The sequence below is a fragment of the Mus pahari genome, chromosome 2 (genome assembly GCF_900095145.1).
Source record: "Mus pahari chromosome 2, PAHARI_EIJ_v1.1, whole genome shotgun sequence".
Classification (NCBI taxonomy): domain Eukaryota; kingdom Metazoa; phylum Chordata; class Mammalia; order Rodentia; family Muridae; genus Mus; species Mus pahari.
The window spans coordinates 149,139,691-149,159,831 of NC_034591.1; the positions used below are offsets into that span (position 1 = coordinate 149,139,691).

The 20,141-nt window shown below is 45.0% G+C and overlaps 1 protein-coding gene across 1 annotated transcript in view; it reads left to right on the top strand.

Moving 5' to 3' along the window:
* Positions 1-20,141, top strand: part of Etv6 (ETS variant 6) — a 235,674-nt gene that overhangs the window by 142,087 nt on the left and 73,446 nt on the right.

Below are 20,141 nucleotides of genomic sequence, written 5' to 3' on the forward strand. Positions count from 1 at the left end.
GAACTCAGAAATCCGCCTGCCTCTGCCTCCCAAGTGCTGCGATTAAAGGCGTGCATCACCACCACCGCCCGGCCTTTTCTCACAGCCTCACTTTCTCCCTTCCTAGCTTGTCCTCTTGATTCAGTGGAGGAAACCTACTAATAGCTTTCTGAGAGGTGGGAAGAGAGCACATTTTATGACTCTTGTATGTCTGAAAAATGCCTTTATGGTCTCCCCATTGATTGGTAATAGGGTTCAGACAGGACCTGGATTTCCTCACCAATTTGAAGGTATAGCTCCATTGTGTGACCACATTTATAACCTTAAGTCTTTCTGTGAATTAGTTTCTTGGTTGCTGGTTTGTCCTATGTGAACATTTAGTCCCCAGGTTCTACAGGGTCAGGCTACTATGCCCTAATCTGGAATGCCCCTTTTAACTTGGAGATTCATTTCTTTCCACCCTAGGATATTTATTGTTATTTCAGGTATGTGCCTCCCCCGCCCAATGGTTATGATTAGAAGGTTGCTTGGTGCTATTATTTTCTTATCTTTTGCTCTTTAGTTTTTAACCTGTGTTTTTTGTTTTTGTTGTTGTTGTTTTGGTTGGTTGGTTGGTGTTTCAATCAGAGATTTTTTTGTGTAGCTTTGGCTGTCCGAGAACTGGTTCTGTAGACCAGGCTGGCCTTGAACTCACAGAGATCCACCCACCTCTGCCTCCCAAGTGCTAGGGATACAGGTATGTGTCACTACCACCGCCCAACTAGCCTGCGTGTTTTAAGTTCCTGTTTGGGGGACTCACTATCTGACACTTCCACTGAGTTTTATTTTGGCAGATGTTGTTTGTCTTTGTTATTGATTTTTTTTATTGTTTCTATTTGTGTGTGAGTGTGAGTGTGTGTGTGTGTGTGTGTGTGTGTTTATACACATTCACATGCATGCATGGTCACATATTTGTGGTCACACCTTTGTAAGTGCCTGTGTGTGTGTGTGTGTGTGTGTGTGTGTGTGTGTGTGTGTGTGTTTGTGTGTACATGTGAGTGGAGAGCAGAGTTGGATATCAACATCTCCCTTTGATTGTTCTCCCCTTTCTATACTGAAGCAGGTCTCTAACTGAACCCAGAGCTGACAGAATCACCTACTGTAGCTAGCCAGCTTGTCACAGAACCCCTTTGTTCTGGTTCGGTTTTTTTGTTCTTGTCCTGAAACACTGTGACCAAAAGCAGCTTCGGGAGGGAAGGGCTTATTTGGTTAATACTTCCATGTCCCAGTCCATCTCTAGGGAAATAAAGTCGGGAGCTCACGACAGGAAGCCAGAGGCAGGAATTGAAACAGAAATCTTAGAGACATGCATCCTACTGGCTTGCTCCCCGTGGCTCCCTAAATTTGCTTTATCATATAACACAGGACTGGGCCCTCCCCATAAATCATTAATCAAGAAAATGTCCCAGACACTTGTCTACAGACCAACCTGATAGAGGCTTTTGTCAGTTGAAGGTCTTTCATCCCAGCCTTAGTGAACTTGACAAAAACCTAACCAGCACACCCTGTCTCTGCCCCAGGGCGCTGGGATCAGAGGCAGTCTGCCATGACTGGTCATTTTCTGTGTGGGTGCTGGGGATCTGAATTCTGGCCCCTATTTTAGTACAGCAAGCTCTTTATCAGCTGAAGCATCTCCCCAGCTTTTGTTGATATTTTTAATTGAGACATTTTTAATAATAATTATTTGAGAACTTTATAGGAAGTGTCTTGCTCATATTCACTTCCTACTTCTCTCAGATTCATCAATTCAATCATAAATAATTTATAACATGTGTTGACACTATTGTCCCCATGGACCTTTCTTGCCCACTGGTTCACAGCTGGGTGTCACTGTCAGTGACCCTTCCTACTCCACTGCAGCCTACATAGTACCTGCTATTACTAGGAAAGCTTGCCATGAGGAACCTCAGAGCTTAGTACCAGCCCGATTTCTCCATGTCTTTGACCAAATTCCATGCTGTCTTTAGCACTAGGGTCTTACCATCAGCATGTGGTGGGTGACTAAGAGCAGTGGGAATAGCCTGTATTGCTTTGGGAGTCTCCTGCTTCCCCCTCCCACCCCCCCCCCCCCCCCCCGCCAACAAGTTGAGGGAGTGTCCCACAGCCCAGCCCAGCACTGGGCCTTTTACTTGGCAATCTACGGCTTCTGGGGAGAGCATTACTCCCCATGTTGGATGACCTCAAAATTTAACTTCTTTTAGTGTAAAACTGCAATGAATCCTGTAAAACAATAGATTCCTATATGGCATTTTTAACATCCACTGTGTTAGTTATCCCTCATCCTGCCCTCTCCCTCATCACCTTCCCCGGTGCAGTCCAGGCTGGCCTTGACCATGCACTCCTCCTTCCTCAGCTCCCGAGAGCTGGAGTTCAGGACACATAAACACCTCCAATTTGGCTTTTGTTTTACTCTCTGCTCTGTTTTAACTCAGTACCTGGTGCTCTGTGTCCCTCTGTCCCCATTTCAATTTAACAGAGCCACAGGCCCTAATTGAAAAATCCTGGTCCTCTTGGGGCTACCCCTGGAGAAGATGACCCACACCTGCATATTATTGGGACATCATTAGGTAAATACCAGCAGATTTGGGGCTTGACTATGCAGATTCCCCCAAGGCGGCTGTGTAAGTCTGTTGACTTCCTGGAGGAGCAGTGGGAGGAGCAGTGGGAGAACAGAGATGGGAGGTGTGTTCTTTTGGTCTCTGTGTGTAAAGTCTCAGTGAACCCCACCCAGCCATTCTCCTGTCAGCTCCATCTGGTTGTGCTAGGATCAGAGAATATGCTGTAACTGCCATGATAAGGAAGGAACCTAGACTCCAGGTGTTCCAGATGTGACTGGTGCCACCAAACCCCCATCCCTTTAAGATCTTGCCATGTGAACCTGCAGTTACCTCTCTGCTGTCATGACTGGGCAGCTAGCATTCCACTTTCTTGGATCTGTTGCGTAGACCACCACTAACTGACTGGTCTCCCTCCATGTTTCTGGTTTGTTCCCTTTCTTATTCTCCACAGGCCTGGTTGCTATTTCTTGTGTTGTCTTTGTCTTTGTGGGTTTACGTCTCCTCAAAAGTCTCTTTTCTGTTATCTTACAGGAGTTTGGGGAAAAGAAGAAAGCTAAAATTAGCTTGGTCCTCTGGTGAATTCTGATAGTCTCTCTGCCATAGGGAAAGCGCCCAAAATGCACGTGCTCTTACATATATCACAGTAGAGCTTCTGAGGCGGGGACTCTTCCTCCACTGAAATCACTATTACTATTGATGAAGAGCATTGATGATGGCTTTCCTTCATGTTTAACTCCTGCCACTTATTACATAGGATTCTTATAAGCTGTGGCTTAAGGGGCAAGTCCTTGTCACTTTGTTGGTAACCTTGGTTAAAAGAGGTCAACGGAAAAATCAGAATTAAACCCAGCTAGGTGTTCACTTTTGCACTAAATCCCTATATTTCAATGACGCATTCTGTGAGTTATTAGTAAAGTATTTAGCGTATATAAGGCATTCAAAGCCAAGATAGCACATATCCACCCCATCCTCCAAATACCCCTAACACTGTGATCATAGAAGTGTGCCACCACATCCACTGTGACATGACAAATCCACCTAGTGATTTTGAAAACCTGTGTTCCACGTCAGCCATACTTAATCACAGTCTCTGGGGTGAGTTCCAATATCGAGACAAAATAGATCTTCAGTTTTTTAGGAAACAGGTAAACAAGGTGTTGGGGCAGCCTCAAGGATCGGGCATCACTGATAGAATTTAACGTGCTGAAGTCGGTGTAGGAAAGTGGTACAGTTAATGAAGCAAGGGAGGAAAATGTGTGAGCAAAACCTAAAATCAGAGTATTTGGACAAGGCAAGGAAATACAACAATACTATGTATACATTTAGATATATAATCATATACATATATACACATACATATATGCATATGTATCTATACTACACACACGTGTGCATACACACACACACACACACACACACACACACACAGAATGTATAAAACCTGGAAACCAAGACCCTGCTGGCCCAGCCCAGAGCTACACTGCCCTCTTTCTTTGAGATGTTTTCCCTCCTGTTTAATCAGCTCCCACCTGGTGAGAAGAAAATGCACAAGAGGCTCCTATGGGTGCGCACTCCTGGTCTCCCACTGCCAGGCACTCTAGCGTTGGCCCTCCCCACTCAGTGACCACTGACACTGAAGCTAATGCTTGTCTCAGAGTCAGGTCTCCTCTGCTAATGGTGCTTGGTTCTCATCTGTCTGCTGTAAAACCAAACTGAGTTGCCGAGGTAAGGGAAGGGGGGTTGGCAGAGCATTAACTTTTATTTGTATGTAAGTGACTTAGAAGGCTCTCGACGGCGATTTTATGTCATGATTAATAGCAGCTTTTTGTTTAAGTCGGTGTTGGTACAGTGTTTTGATACAAATCATGTCTGGGAGCTGAGGGAAAGGGTGGAAGATGCACACTGCAGAATTACCAGGTTTATGCCTCTGAATATTTACATTTTAAAAAGTCTAGCTGGTGTGGTGGCACACGCCTGGAATCCCCACACTTAGGAAGTAGAGGCAGAAGGATCAGGAATTCAAGGCCAGCTTTGGTTACAGAGTGTTGGATGGACACTCTGGGCTACCCAAGAGCCTTTCTTCAAAACACAGAAGCAAATTCTAATGCTTCCACCAAGTGTGGTGGCACACAGCTATAACCCAAGCACTTGAGAGGATGAAGTAGGACCTTGAGTTTGAAGTCACCTTGATGGTTCACAAGGCAAGTTTAAGGCCCCCATCTAGAGGAGAAAAGGTGGGGAAGGACAGACTGAGAGAATGAAAGCAGGGTGGAGAAGCGGATTCTGAGTCTAAAGAATTCATCCTTATCTTTTTTTGTTCCCAAGTTTTATTTCAAATTCTGTCTATATTGTGGGGATGGTGAATAATGATACTGGAACTTTCACTAGGTAATAAACACTCAGTGGGGACCAGGTGCCAGGTCCTGTCCTGGGCACCTGACACCAGATAATTCATTTACCATCACCTGTCCATTGGGAAGGATCTGGTATAGTCTCCAGGTATAAGGCACACTCACTGAGGCACAGATATCTGTCTTGCTCACTTGCACATTTATCCAACTTGGAACACTGCCTACTGGGTCACTATAGGGTCTAGCCTTGGAACATTTCATGGTCCAGGCTGAGAAGGACCAGGGATAGGATCTTAGACATCGAGTCACTTTATTAGGGGACTCTTTGAAGTGAGTTTCAAGAACTAAGATTAACTCTACCTCCACAGATGGACGGTGCTATAGTCTAGCTAGGATTTGACCCAGGTCAGAACCTAGCAAAATGGTTTCTGTCTCTTGAATATCCCTTATCCCACCCAAATACTTAGAAGCAAAAGTGGTTCAGAGTTTGAGGGGTTTTTCCCAGGTTTTTAAAAAAAAATATTTGCGTATATACAATAAATCATCTTGGAGAATGGACACAAGTAGAAACACAAAATCCACCTCATGTATTCTATACAATGCCTAATTGTCATTTTATACTTTATGGAAGTGCCCTGCATCTGGACTTCAGTGGTCACCTGAGGTCAGCTGTGGAATTGCCTGTCTGTGGCCTCATGTCAGCTCTACATTTATTAAATACCCCCAAAAAGAAGCTCAGAGAAGGACATTTTTATTTGGCTCCCACGTTGAGGGGATACAGGTCATCATGGCAGACTGTCACTTCAGTTCAGTCTGTTAATGCTGCTGCCCCCATTTAGTTAAGGTTGGTCATTCTGCTGTTCTGGAAGTAACCCCACGGAATCTCTCAGAGGTGTGTCTCCTAGGTGCCTTTAAACCCTGTCACGTCGACAATGGTGATCAACTGCTACAAGACTCACAAACTTGTAGATGTAGGGAACATTTTGAATTGTAGAGTGTGTGGAATTGGGACTTTTGGAGTACGCATGCTTATCCTGCGTTCGTTTGCTCACTTTTGCCACTGAGGGTGCTCTGAAGCAGGACCAAGGATGAGGACAAAGTCTCCTCCCTGTTGTAGTCCTGTGCTATGTCCATGCCCCAGGCCTGGCCGACAGAGAAAGCCAGGGAGGGTGGTAGAGGAGAAAATAGCACAGGGTCGTATGGGCAGCGGGGAGATGGATCCACCTCCTCTGCTACTCTGCCTCCCACTTTTTCTTTCTTTCTTTCCCCTTCTTCAAAAAGAAGTGGATGCTGAGATCATCCCAGAGAAATCTAAAATAAATGTCATGAGAAAACGGCCCCTCTGGAAAACGCCTTGTTCTCCTGCTGTTTGTAAATGTGAACTGCTCAGCAACTGGGCAGCTGCGTGGGTATAAATATAGACGCAGCACTGACGCCGGCTGAATCCTGCTTTCTTAGAAGCTCGCTGGGAACCCACGGAAGTCAGGGAGCGAGCAGTAAAGCTCAGTCAATCCGTCAACCTCCTCTCTCTCTCTCTCTCTCTTTCTCTCTCCATCCTGGCCCTTAGTGTGGGTGTGAGGATAGAAGTAGCTCTGACAGTGTGCTGGAAATAGCCCTTGGCACTGGATGCTGGTTAAGCTCAAAGACAGCGAAGATGCTTCCTATATAGCTGCCCCCTGCCTGACCCTTAGACCTGGGCTATTTTGGCCATTCTGTGATCTCAAGAGCACGCTCTCAACCCAGCTGCTTGGGCACAAGCAGGTTTTCCAGCCTGAGCTCTGTCCGGGCGCTTGGCGCCTCTCCGCTGCCTCTGCACTCAGATATCTTATTCTGACCCGACTCAGCTGTCTAGAGCCCAGGGTTTAAAAATAGCTCTTGGTGCTTGCTGCAGAAGGGAGGGACAGAGGGATAGCCTGGGCACGGGGAGGTCAACAACACTTGGGGCACCTCTCCTCATACCTGTAGACTTCGTTGGACTGGAGTGTTTTAGTTTCTTCAAGTTGACTTCTAGACTGTTGACCAGGCACGTGGCTGCATGAGAAAGAAGAGATCTCTTAATATTTGTGGGCCTTGATCTTGTTAGGAGTCTACGCAATGGCAGAAGAGAGTCATTATTTTCCTTGGTGGTTCTCAGAAACAAACGGTACCTGGTTACCTTTCGGTGTAGACAGCAGAATGGTTTAGTGTTATAGGACATTTCTAGCTTTCTCTTTCCTGTTTGGTGGTAAATGCTTGAAGAAGAGAGCCATGCACTTTCATTGTGTCTACCCACAAAACTTCAATAAATCATTTTACTCAACTTAATGTGCTGTGTGACCATTGAGCTGACCACAACAACATTCCTTTAAGGCCCATGGCATTCCATTAGCAGATGGTGTGAATACTACGTTGTTCACATCATTCATTGTGTAGGGGTGGTGTCCAGCAGCAGTCTAAGAAAACTCTGTGTGTGTGTGTGTGTGTGTGTGTGTGTGTGTGTGTGTGTTTTATGGTTCCTGTGGAACTGAGCTACCTCCATCCATTTTAAAACATTTTTCTGAGGTTGTTTTTATTTTTTTTCAAACTGATAGCCAGGCGTGGTGGCGCACGCCTTTAATCCCAGTACTTGGAAGGTAGAGTCAGGCGGATTTCTGAGTTCGAGGCCAGCCTGGTCTACAAAGTGATTTCCAGGACAGCCAGGGCTACACAGAGAAACCCTGTCTTGAAAAACCAAAAAACCAAAACAAAACAAATCAAGCTGATCCACTGAGTATATTTGTAAGCATAAAGCAGGATCTGTTATTCAGTTCATCAGAATACATTGAAATTACTACATTTAAGCCTGTATTCATGAGGGAAGATCTCAAAGTTCAAGGGCTTGGTTCTGTCTGTGCCCTGGTGGTGGCATTGCCTCAGTGCACACACACCCTCCTCCTAATCATCTCAAGCTATCAATGGCATGGGCCAGACCCACTCTTACTCTCGAGAACAAAGAGAACCGTCCCTAGTCTACAGAGGTATATACAATGGAGTCAGCATCACTTCACAGCGTTGTCTAAGTCAGAACAGGAAACATGTGGATGTCAAACGGTGCTGGGTTAGGCACAGTGTAAGGGCTAAGTAAATGCTGGTCGAGGAGGAAAGGGCCCCTGACTCTCGAAGCCGAGCAAAGTCACAGCCTGCATTTGATCTCTGTGGCCAGAGCAAGTTCATTCCCTCGCCTGAAGATGCTCACATTACCCTGGCCACATTTTTAGATTCCCCCACCCCCACCCCTTGAATGAAATACAGTTTCACAGAGATGACAGGCAGTCCCCTGGCCTCCAGTTCAGCCACCTGCAGGGAAGGTGGGGATGTATTGTGAATGAGACCAGAAGGCAGCCCACTGGTTATAATGTACTACCTCCCCCCACACACACCAGAAAGGAGAGAAGTGTCCCATCCCTGACCTTCTGACCTTGGCTACTATTGATGTTCCCCTGCTGTGTGTGAGTTCTTATCTCAGGGTTAAGTCCTTACTACCTCTACCCTTTCACCCAGCCCTCCTGGCAGCAGCGCATAGCTGGGTCGCGCTGCTCACACTTTGAAGGTGGGGAGACAGTCTGGGCTGAGTGGGGCTGAGATGACTTATCCAGTGTCATCAGACTAGTAAGTGGCCAATTGAGGATCTGAGGCCAAAACCTTCTGATTCCCAACCCAGGAAGGTATGAATCAAACCATGGAAACACACACACACACACACACACACACACACACACACACACACACCCCACCATCACACCGTCATCATGTCTACAGACCCTGAAGGCAACTATCTTCTCATATGGGGCAGTCTTCCACATCATTCACTGCTGAATCCAGGGCTCACCCGCAACAGTCAAGGATGCTCCAAGGCTGTGTATTGCCAGCTTTGGCATGTGCAAAGTTTCTTTCATTTTCATAAATTGAATAACTCTAAGGAGTAATTTCATGACAGAGCTTTACCTACTGTCTTTGGGGGGGGGGGGCGAGTTGAGACAGAGCTTCCCGTTATACCTCTGGCTGCCTTTACACTTGCTGTGTGGGCTAGGTAAGCCTAGTGAGAAAGGTTGTAGGGCCACAGGGACAGACAACCAAGCATCTCAGTATGGCTGTAGCTCAGACATGGCCAGGAATTGAAGGAGGAGCTTTAGTTTCTGTCGGCCTTACAGGCTGTTACTGGATTACAAGAATGCTCCGATACGAGCTCATTTTATGTGATCTGTTTGTGGATTTGATGATAGAAAGAAAAGAAAACCCCTTGCTTTTTATTACCATACATGGACAAAATTCTGAGGTTGTCCTTCCAGGCTTTTCTTACCCACTAACTGTTATTTGGCATGCACAGTCCTTTGTCCTAGGATTGCAAAGACAAAAAGAAAAAAGAAAAAAAAAATAGTTCCTGTCCTCAAGGAACTTGCTCTCCCCTGGGGAAGACGGATTGGTAACCCCTGAACTAGAATGCAGAGCATTTGGGTATGATTTTATTATGTCTGTGGCCCACCCCTAGGAGAGAAGAGACTCATTTGGAAAAGGAGGCAGGTTACTGAGGAAAGTGGAAATAGAGTTAGGTCTGAGGACAGCATAGAGAAAGGGGGGTATGCGATTCATTGGGAACCCTCACGGGGAGCAGATACATGGAGCTGAGGAAAGAGTAGCTACAAGAAATGCCCAAAGGCTCTAAGTGAGAGGACAGCCATGAGAAGAGCTTTTAAAGGAAAGATTGTAAACAGGAACAGAGGGGAGGAATAGGGGAAGGGCCCAGCACTCAGTTTGGTGGTGGTGGTGGTGGTGGTGGTGGTGGTATTTTTTTTTTTATTATTTTTATTCAGTTCCATCTACTGTAATTCTAGATTAGAGAAAAGCTACCAGAATGTAAAGTGCTCACGCCCCTTGGGCAGCTCTTGCCTCTTCAAGAAAGGGTATGGTGGTGCCTCGAGGCAGAGATCTAAACACTAACTCCCAAAGACACATTATATCCTGGCATCATATGTTAAAAAAAAAAAAAAAAAAAATCGGAAAACTTTAAAATCTCAGTCATTTCAAGCCATATTTATAAAATCCAGCCTTTGTGCGAGTATCTCTAAATGCTTTGAAATGGGCCTCTTAAAATATGTCTCTGCATACCTTCATTCTGTACCACAAATAAAATTCAAATGTTGCCTTCCCGAGCTGTGGCATTTACATTCTTACACTTGTCAGATCTCTCGAGTCCATTTTGCTAGTATTTGTTTTTCTTCGAGATAGGAGTTAATTTTGTCACAGTTTCTTCCCCTGACAATAACTGCAACTTTTTCCCCCCCTGAGGTAGCTTTCCCTCCAACCGTTTCTTGTTGTTCTTACCCAAGACTCAGTATCTGCCAAAACAAATGTAAGAGAGTGATAAACGCTGAGAGGAATGTCTGTTGGACCACAGGAAATTTCCTGTTCAGGAAGAGATCTTGGGAACTTCCTGTGGAGGAGTGCATTATGGGACTTCTGGCTGCCCGCCCTTGACCACAGCTGCAATTAACTAAAGGCAGTGGGGGTGGGGGGGAGAGGAAGATGAGGAGTCAGCTACCCACAGACCTTTATTCCACATAGCCTGAGGAGAGAGTGGCTCCTGTGTAGTAAGTCCCTCTGTCTCCTTTGTGGCCTGCCCAACCTTTTCACAGCATTCCAGATACTGTATCAGGGTCGTGAAAACCAACACTCAAGTTGTGTTAGCCATGTTTATCCCTCTATGCCCCCCCCCAAACCTTGGTGAGCAAGAAAGAAGCCTTGAACCCCACCAGATTGGAAACCCTTACCTAGTTTATTGTCTACTAGTGGCCCATATTGGGGCTCAGAGTTCATGAAGTTTCCCTCTAACTTCCTATCCCAGGGAAGACATGGAAGAGGGAAAAAAGGATGCTTTGGCTTTCTGACATACCCTCATTTCATTCTGGCAGCATGAGGTTTCTGACCCGTGCTCCCGTCTTGATCCCTGAGCTGGGCACTTCTAACGTTCACCCAAATGCCCTTTCTTTATAGCCTTGCCACCTTGTTCCTGCCGATCCATCTTTGAAGAGTTCGGCATCCAGGCCTCCACTCGGTGGCACGTGATATTTAAACCTTTCTGAGACTTTGGGGATTTCTGGCATTAGGAGGAGGGCTGAGCATCTTAGGGCTGAAAATAAACCATGTTCTGGTCCATGTCTGAATAGCCTGAGTTTCTGTCCTGAGTCCCCTAGATCATCCATCTCTCATTCCATCTACCTCGTTCTCTGCTGGGATACACATGCCCTGCTCATACCCGTGGATCATCTCTGAACAGGAATGAATTTGTGTGCTCTTAACACTCGATGGAGGGAACTCCTTCGGACAGAGCTTGTTTGCCTTGTGCTATATGATTAATAAATTCTTTTTTTTGATTAATAAATTTTTGTGAACTTGGGTTGCATTGATTTTTTTTTTTTAAGAGGAAAATGCCAAGGATGTCTTCAACATGGGTTTTAAAGAGCCTGGTGCTATTACTATGCTTGTGATAAGCACAATGACTAGGCTGTTCTTTGTTATTAGTGAAAGTGTGTGTGTGTGTGTGTGTGTGTGTGTGTGTGTGTGTACTTCCCTTTCAGCAGGTTGGCATGCCACATGACTGCATCTTTGAGTTTCCATTCTCACGACTCCTGTTCTCTTCAGAGGTGGCTTTTCCTCTTCTTTTGCTGGTTCTCTTCTTCTCTGCCTCAGATGCTGAATGCCAGCCTCTTTGTTACAGTTCTGTAAACAAAAAGAGCCGTGGCGTTGTCTTAGCTTGAATCCCCCAGATCCCTATTGGATCCCTATTAGATCCCTATTCAATTTTTTTCCTTTTAAATTTTAATTATTTTTAATGCACAAATAAAAAATGTTGATATTTGTACCTTGTGTGTGTTTAGTGGATTGGCTGCAAAAGTTAATGAGTCTCTTAACTCATGTTTGTGTGTGGTGAGGACGTTTAAAATTCTAAGGGATTTTTTTTCCATGTATACAACGCATTATAATGAACTGAGTCACCATATTGGTACAAGAGATTTCTTACTGGCCCTCTTGCTCCTGTCTTGCCCCCTACACACACAACCTGTCTCTGGATTTGTTTCCAATAGACTCTTGTTGTATAGCCCAGGCAGGCCTAGAACTCAAATCATCTTGCCTCTCAGTGCCTTGAGTCATGAGACTGCAGGCACCGACAGCATGTGGAGCCTTTAACCAGTATCTTCCCAGACTCGTCTCTCTGTCTTGCTCTGCTTCTACAACTGTCACGATTTTGGATTCCTCCTGCGCGTGAGATCATGTGATCCATCTCTTTCTGAGCCTGGCTTATTTCACTTAGCGCAAGGTTCTCCGGGTTTGTCTGTCACATTGTCACATAATTCCAGACATGATAATCTGTGCCTACAGTCCTAGCACCTGGGAGGTGGAGGCAGGAGGATCAGGTGTTTAAAGCCAGTCCCAGCTACGGTTTGTCTGTCACATTGTCACATAATTCCAGACATGATAATCTGTGCCTACAGTCCTAGCACCTGGGAGGTGGAGGCAGGAGGATCAGGTGTTTAAAGCCAGTCCCAGCTACGGATTGCATTTGACACCAGCTTGAGCATCATGAGACTCTATCAGAATGAAAGCAAACAAAAAAGGGGGGGGGGGGGGGAGGCAAAATGTTCATGGGGAAATATTTGGAAAAAATATTTTTACAGCTATTAATTTCCGGATTACTATTTAGTTGAGCCTATCCCCTGGTGTTATAACTGTACTTTAATTTTGAAAACTGAAAGCAGAAATACAGCGGACGCCCACAGTGAGGTCTGTCTGGGGGAGGACTGTCCTTACTACAGCTCCGTGCCATCTTGCTTTATGTTGTTCGGGAGAAGCTGCCAGCATCAGAATGTCAGCTATGCACACAGAGAAACATAAATTAACTGACTTTGGAAAGGAACACACTGGACCTCAGATCTCACCTTTTTTTTTTTTTTTTTTTAACCCTGACCTTGACCTTTAGAAGAAAAAGACAATTTTTAAATTAAAACAAAACAAAACACAACACTGTCTGATTTAGTCCAAGAGTCAGCTCTCCAGCTGTAGCTTACAGGAATTAGGCTTGTGTTTTACATGTGAAAAACATGTCCTTTAGTTGGAAAAATGAATTCTTGGCTTTGGGGTTTAGATTGTGTTGTTTTGTTTGAAACAAGGTCTCTCTGTGTTACTCAGGCTCTCCTGGAACACCTAGGGTTAATAGCTACTCCCACTCTTGAGTGCTGGGACCATAGGTGCACCCCTGGCCCAAGTCTTTTAAAGTGTAATCTTGATGCAGTAACCCAACCCTCCCATTTCCTGAGCTTCCTCGTGGGTCATCGTTCAACTGTGCACTGATCAGCGTGGCGTTTTCTCTGGACACTTGGACTTGGAGTGATCCCCCTTGGGGCATTCCTAACTACCATGGAAATAATATGCCACCATGCTAGCATTTGCTTTAATGAAAATGCAATGATTTAGTCAGTGGGGGCTTGCATCATTGGATACCTTAATGTTTACCAGTATTAAGGTACGGTGATGACCTGTCTCATTTAATCTTAAAAATTCTGCTTGATGTATGGAAGAAGAGTCAGGCCAGAAGGGGAAGGCTGAGGTCACCAGCAGAGTCTGCACCACTTGGGCTCCTTCTCTCCACTGTCAGCCTGGCCTGGGGTGGCTGCTGGCCTAAAGATGAAAGCTGACATGTGCCAGTGAATAAGCAAGTGTCTGAGCAATCCAAGGCCAAAGGAAGCAAAATACCCCATTGTTCCCCGAATCCCCCCTCCAGACCCTTGGCGCCTTCCCCCAGACCCCCCTCTGCCCACTCTCCTCAGCCAACTTGTCTGTCGGGGCTGGTGGACTCCCCATCATGGACTTCCTCCCAGGAAATTTCCTGTGGTGGAAACTCTGGGGAAACTTCCTGTTGGGTAGGTTCCTGCCTGCGGCTGATAAGGGGAACTGCTTAAAACCCCCAGCCGCAGCTGCTGTTTAAGGGTGGCATGGTCTTTCTGTTTCCTCAGTCTGAAGGAACAAGAAAGGGCAAGTATGCAGAGGCCACTGAAGTCTCCCCTGGCTAGAATATTCTGGAAGCTAAAAGTTCCACTTGGAATCCGCAAGTTCCTTCAGAGAGTTGGTGCTCATGGTAACATGCACTTTTGAGTATAGGGCTCTACAAACCTTCTTTAAAAAAAAAACAACAACAACAACAAAAAAAAAAGGTCTGAGTGTTTCCATACCATTTCCAAGCCTTCCTCTTAGTCTTCACTGTCATGCATCTTCAAGCCCCGCCTGTCTCGTTGATAATGTACAGGGAATTTTAATTAGTCCTCGCCATTTACAGATACAGTCAATGATGTGAAAAGAGTGGTTCACATGATACCAATGTGTGAATCGTCTGGGGTACGTTCTGTACAACAGTCTTTAGCCTAGCACAGAATTCTCAGTAGGCTTCATGATCCTGCGACCTGGCCTGGACTTGAAGTTGCTTATTCTGTTGTTTGCCAGCCTTGGACAAAGATAATTATACCTAAATCATCATCCCATAGGGTTAAGCTCAGCTCTGAATATTTCAATACTGGGAACTCTATAGCTACCTTTAGCAGTTCCTGCTGCCTTGCTGAAGTGTATAAGTTTGGTTCCCTAATTAGCCTGGTTTCTCCCTAGTGACCTGTAAGCCCGTTACTATTTGCCCCACTCTTAATGTATAATAAAGATAATTGACCCTTTGCCCTCTGTCTGATTTCATATAGGCAGTTTCTCAAATGGTGTACTTTATGGCTTCATTTGCTCTAAATCTATTCCTCTACAAGTGTGGTTTTTTTTTTTTCCTTCCTGGTTCAGGGGTTAGCATACACTTCCTTTCTAAAACGTCCTTAGAGTTAATGGAAATTTCTACCAGCCACATTTATCCTAACTTCTACCTTGGTATGGTTTCTTTCCTGGTTATAGAAAAGGAAGATTTTGGCCTCAGAATAAATCATGAACTAAACGTGCATTATGTGGGGGTTGGTTATGTCTGATCGGCACTGCAGACTAAGGAGCCATGAAAGAAATTACAGTGAACCGGGAAGAAAAATGTCGGCTGATAAGGAGCCAGCCTGTTCGACTTCTCAAAGACAAAGACCATTATTCATCTTTGTCCATATCCATGGTATCTTATGTTTTGGCACATAATCTTGCAACCATGTTTGCTGAGTGAATGAATCCTAAGAGTCATAAAAAGAGCTGGTTATTAGACATTAGTTCCTTCTAGAACATGTAAAAAAACTGCATTTTGTATCTTATTTAAAGAATAAGCTGTCCTCATGAATTGAGTATTGATCCTCAAACTGGCAAGCTGCTATTGATGTATGTACGTGCAAAGGCTGAAAAAATAATTTCTCTTTAAAACAGAGAGAGAGACGTGTCTCAAGCTTTACGTAGGATGTACAAAACAGTGATTTAATTTGGGGCACTCAGACGAAGAATAGGGGGCCTGTTTAAATGGTTCGCAGTATAATTACTTTTGGTTTTAGATCTGATTTTATTTTAAAGAGAAAGGTTGAGTGAAATATGTTGTAAACACAGAAGACTGTCCTCATAAAGACTTCATTCATCTACATGATAATAGCTATTTCCTATGCATGCTTACTCTCAAAGAATCTGTAGTGAGACCCTAGTGTTTATAGACCAAGCCAAGGTACTGTCGTCACCACCACCATTATCTCATGGTCCTTGTCAAGTTGTATTAAAGTATTTCAGGACCCTGCTATGTGCTGTGATCATTTTTGGAAGTCTGGCCAGTGTAGGAGAAGGACCAGGCATTTAGATGCTCTAAACTAGTGGTTCTCAACTTCCCTAATGCTGCGACCCTTTAACACAGTTTCTCATGTTGTGATGACCCCTCAACCATAAAATTATTCTTGTTGCTACTTTATAACTGTAGTGGTTGAGAGCTGTCTAGATCTGTTTTTGCTATTGATTAGATTCTGGTTTTGCATATGTATGTATGTGTGGTATACATACGTGTGTATGTGTGTTCACATGTGTATTTGGCACATGTATTTGCATGTGCATGTAACAGCCCCAAGTTGATGTTGAATGTCTTTCTCAATTGTTGTTCACTGCATTTCTTATTGAGTTCAGAACTCACCAGTTCTGCGTCATAACTTGCCTAGGGATCTCTGTCTCTACCTTCCAAGGGTGGGAACAGGAGGCTGTCATGCCTGCCCAGTTTGTATGTGGGTGCTGAGAAATCTGAACTCAGGTCTTCATGAACGCATGCTAAGTGCTCTATCCACTGAGCCATCACCCCAGCCTTTACTATTAAAATCTTTTGATATGTATTTATTGAATGACTACTGTGTGCTGTGAAATGTCAGTGAACAAGCCAGATAGGAAGCCTGTCTTTGTGGTATTAGCCAAAGAATGACCACTAGTGTATGGTCACTCTTGTGCATCTCTTTGGAATGAGCTCCGTGTGCAGAGATGTACTTGGTACAGGAGGGTCCTAACTATCTCAGTGAAGAAGGTATACCAGGTCTTTCCTATAGAGTGATGAGTTTGCTCTATGCTTGGTAGCAGCCACTGTGCAGAGGGACTGGAGCGCCTGTCCTGTATCCTGTGGATCTCTGTGTAAATTCCCCACATCCCAGAGCTCCTTGTCTGTGCTCTCATTATACCTCGTGCTTTGGTGAATCAGCCCGATTCCAGCAATCTAGTCTCTATAGTCATGTGTAGAAGGTCCTGCTTGGGCTGACAGTGGGACACATAGACGTGTCACAGATTCTTCTGTCAGTGGTCTCACTCATTCCCCTCCCTTTTCTTAGGGAAGCTCCCCTCCCCCTGTTTATATCCAGAAACCCACCATGGTTCACGGTGTCTCCCCTGCCTAAGATTCTGCTTACCACTGTTAGGTCAGAACCCATTTGTCTGCTCTCTTCCTATTCTTCAAAATTTTGTGTACATTTCTGGGCTGCCATGGCTGGCTCTCCCACTCCGACTCCTGTGGCTTTGCACAGGGATAATTCTGCTGTGGTTTTGGGGGTCCTTGGAAGGAGCAAGACAGGCACAGATATGTGGCATTGACTTTCTTATCCATGGGGCCAAGTACTCTTGGGTCGGTTGGTATTAGGGGGGTTGGAAGCACGAGGCGGAAGCCGCATCTGTGGCATATATTTAAAGGGAGGCTTAAAGGTTAACACACCAATTCAGCTGGTAGAGTGCTTGCCTTGAATGCAGGAAGCCCCCTGTGTGTCGTGTCTCTGTCCCAAACCCGACCATGCTTATGATTCTAGCACTCAGGAGGTAGATGTAGATAGATCAGAGGTTCAAAGCCATACTCCGTTAGGTAGCTAGTTAGAGACCAGCCTGGGATACCTGCGGTCCTGCTAAATAAACAAACATCTTGGCAAGTCACGTGAAGAGTACACAGGCTTATGTCTCAAAGAAGAATTGGGCATGCGCGTATGCAAGAGAGAGGGATGTTAGAAAGTCCCAGAGTCCAGAAGTCTTGTGCTATTACTGCCAGGCTGGTCGGCATGTCCTGGATTTGCTGTGGAAAATCAGAGTGGCACATTGTAGACATGCAGGTGGCAGAGATAAAGAGTGGAGGGAGATAGCCACACTAAGTATTGTGGGCCTTTATCACGAGCAACAGACAGCCGCAGCTGGACTATCTGCATGGCCCCACCTCTCGAAAACACTTGAGCTCTTTATGGAACAGGACTGTGATTTCTACCTTGTAGTTACAAGCATTAGATAGATCACCTACATCCTTTGTCCACCTGACACTGTCGAGTTCATTTGTGGATTTCAGTCTTCTCAGACTATGACAAGTCACTGTAGTCCCTCACCCCCAGGAGAACTGTGTGTCGGGGTGAGGGGTAATCTTTTCAACCAAGAAAATCGTCTAAAACGTCTAAACCAGGAGGCATTGTTCAGGAATCCAGAATCTAGTAATCGGGGTTCAGTTGTTCACACTTGGGGTAAGGTAGATTGTGAGGGGACATGAAGGACCGAGTGTAGTAAGGTTCTAACTGCGTGTAGGACACTTGCAAGCTGATCGAGGGTGGTTGGGTGAGAACTCCGGCAGCCAGGACCACAGTGCAGTTCTGCACTATTTTGTCTCTACCATAGAAATCATTTATAGCACTATAAGCTCTCATGATAAAAAACAATAATAATAATTTTCTACTCAAGAAGCAGAGACAGGAGGTTTACCTCAAGTGTGGGGCCAACCTTGTTTATCAAGCAAGTCCGAGCCAGCCAGGGCTATATAGCAAGACCACGTCTCAAAACAAGCTAGCAAACAAACACGGAAGTTCCGGGAGGCATTTGGGGTGTGGCCCAAGGCTTGTGTTTCCTCTTCACTGGCCTCTTCCCCAACAGCAAAACACATAGGATAGTGTGCTAGAGGAGGCAGGCTCCTCTGTTAGGAGCACTTATTGTGACAAGGTCCCAGGGTTAGCTCCCACAGTACATGGTGGCTTACAACCATCTATTACTCTAGCTCTAGGGGATCCATTGCCCTCTTGGGCCTCTGTTGGCACCAGGCATGCACATGATATACACACATACATGCGAGCAAAACACTCATATACACTCATAAAGTAAATCTAAAATAAAATCTTTAAAATATACTAAACACATGGATAACATACAGTAACTTAGACAGACAGCTACAAATATGCTAAACGCGTAGATGGCATACAGTAAGAGGTAGGTAGCTCTTGCTTCAAAGAACTCTCTCCCCGTTACTGGCATGCTAGCATAGCATTGCACAAAGCCCTGGGCTCATGCTAAATGCATAAATGACATACAGTGAGTTATTAAAGAGGTAGCTCTTGTCTTCAAGGAACTCTGACACCTTTAGCAATGTGCTAGCCCAGCATTGCCCTGGGCTCAGCTCTGACAAAGCCCCATGAACTGGGAAGTAAACTGCACCTGTCCAGTCATGCGCATGTTTGCTAAAGGAGAGCCTCAGAGGTCTCAGCTGATGGCCACCACGACTCCAACATGAAGTTAATCAGAGTGATTATCATGGAGGATTTCTGAAGCTGCTCGAATCCACTGTAGGTTTTCAAGATGGAGACATAGTCTCAGGCTCCCGGATTTCCAATTGCCGGAGGATATATTTAGGCTATAAAGTTGCCCACAGAAAGGAGTGTGGCTCAGGCAATATTGATGCACTGTAAGGTTATTATATTATTCTTTACAGCTCTGTACAAGCTTGTGAAAATAAATTATAGAAACTGGCATCTGCCTAATTTGTTTAATTGTTTGTGTTTAACTTATTTACCGTGTGAATTTGCATATGTGTGAGTGTCCCTGTCTAAGCACAAATCACAGCTTGCCTGGATGTGGGTGTCATAGGACAACTTGTAGGAAGATGCTCTTCTTTCTACCACGCCCTGAGGTCTTCAGGTCTTCATCTGCTGAGTTTTTATCTTCAAGAATTTCGAAGAGAATAAATGCACTAGCGGTAGTGAATTTTAATAAAGTATTTTAACATTATTAATATACAGGTATATGGTGGTAGGGAGACCTGGGCCAAATGCCTGGAAGCTGAGACCAAGATATAGTGAATGTTTCTGTGGTCTAGCTTCCAGGTTGGAGACAGAAGCTCTGGGCGGGGACCATTCCATGACAGGTCTCATCAGGCAGCAAGCAGGTGATCTCAGGGCAATGAGAATGACAACCTGCCCTGAAAACTCAAAACGTCTGCTTTTTTTATTTTTATTTCTGGTGCATTCAAAAGATGGAGGAGGAAAAGGAAAAGGACAATCATAATAAAATAATATGTAAAGAGTAGCCAAATAACACTGAGGGCCAGTCACAGCCAGTATTTAAAGCCAGGAAGCTTCACCTAAATGGGTCTAGGTAAATTAACCACCTCACTGAAACGTGCACCTGTCTAGATCTGCCTGTGTGGATACTCGATTGAACTGAAATATTCTAGTTCCTTTTTGGGAGAAAATTATATGGGTTTGGCTGGGAACTTAGTTGGCAGAGAGTTTACCTTGTGTGCTGGTAGTCCTGGGCTCCATTCCCAGTACCACATTAACTGGGTACGGTGGTCTATAATCCTAACACTGAAGATGCCCAAGCCTGAGAATTGCCAGTTAAAGGTCATCCTTGGCTTGATGACAGATTTGAGCCCAGTCTGTGAGACATACATACGTATGTGTGTGTGTGTGTGTGTGTGTGTGTGTGTGTGTGTGTGTGTGTG